We start from the raw sequence: 6,010 nt of genomic DNA, 5'->3' as shown, positions 1-6,010 counted from the left end.
GTTGATCGATTATTATTTATTGTATATTGTATTGTGTGCCCTTTGATTCAGAATAACAAAGGCTTCCATTCCAGAACCTTGCTGCCCCATCGGCCGTCAGTTTTGCGTACTATATGCCCTGCCCATTGCCACTTCAGCTTGCTAATCCGTCGGGCTATGTCAGCGACTTTAGTTCGTTTACGGATTTCCTCATTTCTGATTCGATCTCGCAAAGAAACACCAAGCATAGCCCTCTCCATAGCACGCTGTGCAACTTTGAGCTTCTGTATAAGGCCTATAGTGAGAGGCCACGTTTCCGAGCCATAAGTTATCACTAGTAACACACATTGGTTGTAGACTTTCGTCTTCAGGCACTGCGGTATTTTGGACGAAAAGATGTTACGTAGTTTCCCGAACGCTGCCCAGCCGAGTTGGATTCGACGATTGACCTCCTTCTCAAAATTGGACCTACCAAGCTGGATCGTTTGTCCGAGGTAGACAAACTTGTCAACAATCTCGAGAGTTGAGCTCCCAACTGAAACTGGGTAGGGCGCAACATGGACATTCGACATAAGCTTCGTTTTGTCCATGTTCATCCTCAAGCCTACCTGTTGGGAAACTCGAGTAAGGTCTTCGAGCATTGTGCTAAGATCTTCCAACGATTCTGCCATGACCACAATATCGTCGGCAAACCGAAACCGTCGCGTACCAGAAAACGCAGCGTGGGACGTCCACCTACAAGGTGGACCGACGACATCGTAAAGGTAGCAGGGAAGCGCTGGATGCAGGCCGCTACCAACCGATCAACGTGGAAAGCATTAGGGGAGGCCTATGTTCAGCAGTGGACGTCCTATGGCTGAAATGATGATGATGATGATGGTGATGATGATGGTGATGATGAACAATGGCTTTGAAATTGACACATTGATTATTGTGCTTAACTGTATTTTCTTACAATATTTATGACACAAATATCAAACTTCTTATTGTATTTTGTTGGCTATCAACTTCGTTTATCTTCATAAGTCGTTGCACTTTGTATCCAGCACTAGGGCCGTAATAACCTTCGGTTATTATTAGAGTACAAGTCTTCGAAATTGACACATCGATTATTGTGCCTGAATATACATATACCTATAGTCAGGCTTCCCATTGTATGTTGGTTTCAACGTTATCTACATCAGTCGTTGCACTTTATTTGTATCCAACACTAGGGCCGTAATAGCCTTCGGTTATTAGAGTACATGCAAGGTCGTCGACCGACGAAACTTCACGCGGCAGTTAGCGTGGCATCGCTTAGTTAACGTCACGCTCTGGGGTTATTTTTGGCGTAGGCTGTAAAAAAAGGCAAACAGTGCCTTTATTATAAAGGGTTATGCCCACTTAGTATGGGACCTTTGGCCTGAGGTGGACAGACATTACAGCATGTGATTTGTTATTTATTAAATAGTCTATACCAGTAAGAAACAGATTATAAATATCATTTTGTATCCAAGTCCTTAAAAAAATTTTTTTTGATTAAGACTAGAAAGGTTAGAAGCAAAATAAAACACCATTTTTTTTTTATTATTATTTTAATCTGACTCATGGGTCAATAAAATATTGTCTAGGAACTAGGCAGGTGGAAATACATGTTCCTGATACCTTGCCCAGCTCAAAAACCACAAAATTGTCATAACATGAGCACAGCAACCTACTGTTATTCGGCCAATATCAGGGCAAATGAATCCTCGTCCCATCATGTGTTTGTTGGGGCTCCACAGCATGCAGCAGCTTGATCAGCTCACTGCCACTTAAGGATGACATATTTGGTCAGATCCCCGCAGCTGAAACAAAGAAATTAATTATGGTATCATTCAAAATTCATTCTTTAAGATATTGAGATGTGATGTCAATTTTTATCTATCAGTAAGAAGTATTTGTATAGAAAAAAATATACACTTTGTTCAAATATATCAAGCCAATGTCTTTAATAAAATATAATGAAAATAATTATAAAAAAACTTACTTGATGAGGTGAAATCTGTTCCATTATTACATTATTTTCGAATATGGGATTCTCTTTCCGTGTTAATATGCAGTCTATGGAACGTATTTGTAACAAAGACAATCCACGTTAACAGTGACCAGTGCTAGAGGTTGCTTCTTCATTTGAAATATTATTTGTCCTTGATTGGTGCAGAGCCACACCGTGGCCACGGTCCAACATGAGTGACAACATACACTTATCATAGGTTCCTCATGAGGTTGAGGAATTGCTAGTTGCATTATCCAAAATCGGGCTGGGGTTAACATTGGGGCTCGGGTCGGAGTCCATACGTAAGCCGTGGTCGGCGTTTAGGCAAGGTTCGATGTCCGAAAGTGAGCCATTGGTCATTGGTTGAGTGAGATTCGTAGTTCGAGAGTATGCCAGGGTCATCGGGAAGGGAAGCATCGAGGACCATGGTCAAAAAAATAAAGATGTCAAAAGGGAAACTTATACAACACTCTTCTGCTTTTATTTTGGCAAAAACTTGGTTTTGAGAACTAAACAACACTCACGATGAAAAATACAAAACAAAGCGAATGACAGATAACAGCTGTGACAATATTTTCAGTGTTGCCATGCTAATAATGTGGTGATGAATAAAAATAATCGATATAAAAATCGATTGTATTTTTGATGACTCGAAATAAGGTGTATAATGAGGTGTGTGTGAAATAAGATTTCATTTGGTTATTTAAATATTTTTGGTAGTGTTATTAGAATATTAAAAAGGTTTTATAAATGTCATTTTAATGAATACGTATTTAAAAAAATAATAATTGTCATAGTCGAACAACAATCGATATGAATCGATTCTTACCGATAAGATTCATTTTGGCAACACTGAAATGAGTGATAAAGACAGGAAGTTGTAATTATCACTTAGAGTACTATTTAAAATGGGTTTTTATAAAGGCAAATTGATACAAAGTTACACTAAGTGAATACTTTAAAAATTAATTAAAAATTTTTGGCAAATTCATATTTTCATTAGCAGCTTGTCCACGCCAGGCCAGAAATGAACATTGTCCTTTGTGGAACACTGACAGTGTTCTAAAAAGCCTCTAACCTCTTTTGTTACTTTGTGGAAGTTGACTTTTAAAGATACATTGTCTTGAAAGATCGTGTGTGAACAGCTACGATGTTCTAACGTTTTTGTTGGTCTCTTTTGTAACTAGACAAGGGGATCTGAATAAAAAACGACTAAACGTAAAAAAGGAAGCCAAAGATCAGGCTCAGATATGTTGTTTAGGTCATGTAGGTACCTATATGTTTTATTCAGAATCTTCTAGGTTCTATCTACTTTGTGTAATGACACACAGTAAACCACGCCCTACGAACATTTCTTTGCCGTATGCAAATTGATTTTCATATCAAACTAAGTAATACATTGTAGTTCCATCATCCACAAGACAATTGTGTAAGCATTCATTAAACCATCACGGTCGTACAAAGCTCACCGGCTTCACAAACCATTCTCTTTTATGTAACGACCGTGTCGTCTGTCGTCACTCCACATGTCTTGTGTCACAAGAAACTGATTACCGGCACGCGACGTCCAACATTTGTGACGCGTTTGCCAACAATGTTATTTTTTAATCGTAATTCCGACCTTTATTTAGGACAGCTCAACGTTGGCATTTGTGTTAAGCCTTTTGTAAGCCTACTTTGAAATAATTTGGCGTGTTGTTGGCCATATAATTTTGATTACAGAAATGTTTTTTTTATTGCGATCATATGCTGAAGATGCGATCATATTCATCATACAACAATCGTTGTTGACCTTGGAGAATCTTACCAGCTGTAATGTAGCTGTGTAACTACGGTCAAATGTTTTGATACCGGTTTAAGATTCAAAACATAACAATAATCTGTTATGTAGGCATAGCCGTTATGTAAGTGGTGTAACCGTCCTAAGCTATACTTATCGGTAGCTATTGATCGCAAACACTTATTCAAATGGGTAGTCTGCCGAACACAGAATTAGCATTTATGAAAATACACACCCACGGTTTTGCGAACTCTCACAAAGTCAACGCAAATGGAATCGAAGTCTCTTTGCTTCGAAATTGCTTTAAAAATCTACATAATTTCGGGTAAACAAAGTGGATATAATAATGTCCCTAATATAGAAAATGTAAGTTTGTCGAAACTTTGCATAAAGGTTATTTTCTTCATTCACCGACAGATGTTATTGCACACCACATAAACTTAAAGAAAACAGATTAGTTAACAAAAATTAGGTAGGTAGTGCTCTATTTGTGATTGATTTAAATCCAGACTATCTTCAAGCTCTTTTAAAAAATTAATGAACCAGTAAACTGCTGCATTCACATTTTCAAAGCCATAAGCTGATTTATCCCATTGATTTTCACGAAGTCAAAAGCTTATTAAGCTGGTTATATCACATTTTACATTGTTTCCAAAAATTAGCGTTTAACAGAAATCTACACATGCAGAGCCGCGGCCCGTGTATAAGCCTCATAGTGCTCCGAAGCCCTTTCATTATTAACCGCAATTTCCATGCGCAATTTGTACTTACCTTTTAAGCAGTTTGTTCTAATTAGTGCCAGGAGTTTTTAAAGCGTTCGCAATTTGCTTCAGTGGTTCGTTCGCGAAGAAATAGTGCAGTTTTACTTTCATGCTGCGTTTGGGACTAGTACGTTTATGTTGCTGCAGTCTTGTGAACTCCTCTGTATTACTAAACGCCTGGCTGTTGCGCTGGTGAATAACAGACCACTTTATGTAATTACGAAACGGCTCGCAGCTTTACTTAAAAATGGAGTGGTTTTAGTCTGTGTAAAAACTAAAAACACTTTAAGCTGACGTAAATCCGTAAATAGATCTTGGTTTAAAAGCTAATTCATTGACATACCATCTACTTTATTTATGACGTCACGCAGTTGAAAGCTTCGAAAGGTTTGAGTGTGACGTAGTTGGAATTCAGTATTGACGCAAATCCTTTCTATTCTTTGTTATACTGCTGGAAAGCTTTCACGAATGAAACTTGTTTTTTTGTGTGTTAATGAAAACAGTGTTATTTCACATTACACAATCATCGGTACAAAGTTACTTACAATTGTAATCACCACGAGAAAAACCACTATAGTACTTACTAATATGACCACTGCTAACTTAAATTACTACACAGGAGAGATCCTTATTTTTTCAATAAGCCCCTGAAAATTTACAAAAAAATACGAATTAGTACGCAGTCTGTAACATACGAACAACATGCTTAACGTCTGGGACTGCGACGCGACGGCGGACGTCCGTAAAGCACTAGAATTCTAGATCAAAGATAGCTCGCGGCACGCTTGCCATAAGCATACAGAGTTTTACCCACAGTTATGTATTGTGGAACCCAGACGTTAAAAAGAGACATAAATTCTGAATCATCCAGACTTTTCTACGAGATTTATGTTTTTGTAACAGTGATAGCGTGAAACTACTGTAATTGATGGATGATACTCTATCTGACCAATCGATCACTATACTGTTAATGGCTGTTAACAGCTGAGTGTTAATTATCATTGACATGATAAAAAACCGTAGTTAACTTAAACGACTGATTTGATTCGACCAGTGTTTTCACTATAAATGTTATAGATCTAGATGCTATGATTGTGTTCGTGGTAGCGCCAAAGCGTGCGTTGTGGATGGTCGAATGTCCTTGTCCTACGTATTCGCCCTTACTTATTAAAATGTAGTGTAGTATTTCTGTTGCGGACAGTTTTACTTGTGTTGGTACAGAAAATCACAATCATTGCGACTTTAGGCCCAAAAATGTCCATTGTTTTAATTACATTCAGCAGCTAGCAACGAATTAAAAGTTTTCTCGCCAATTGCGCGTCAAAAGCTTTGGACGGGGAATTCTTGCGGTCTCATTCCTAATCCAATAAAGTGAGCCAATATTTTAGCGACCACAGAGGTCGACACAGGTTATTTCAAAGGCCATTAATCCGCTTTCAATCTATGATTAAAATTCCAGGGATTCGGCCTTAA

Source organism: Ostrinia furnacalis, unplaced genomic scaffold, assembly GCF_004193835.3.
Source record: "Ostrinia furnacalis isolate ACB-3 unplaced genomic scaffold, ASM419383v2 OfSCF1131, whole genome shotgun sequence".
NCBI classification, from domain to species: domain Eukaryota; kingdom Metazoa; phylum Arthropoda; class Insecta; order Lepidoptera; family Crambidae; genus Ostrinia; species Ostrinia furnacalis.
The sequence above is the reverse complement of the archived record's forward strand: the minus strand, read 5'-3'. Positions refer to the sequence as shown.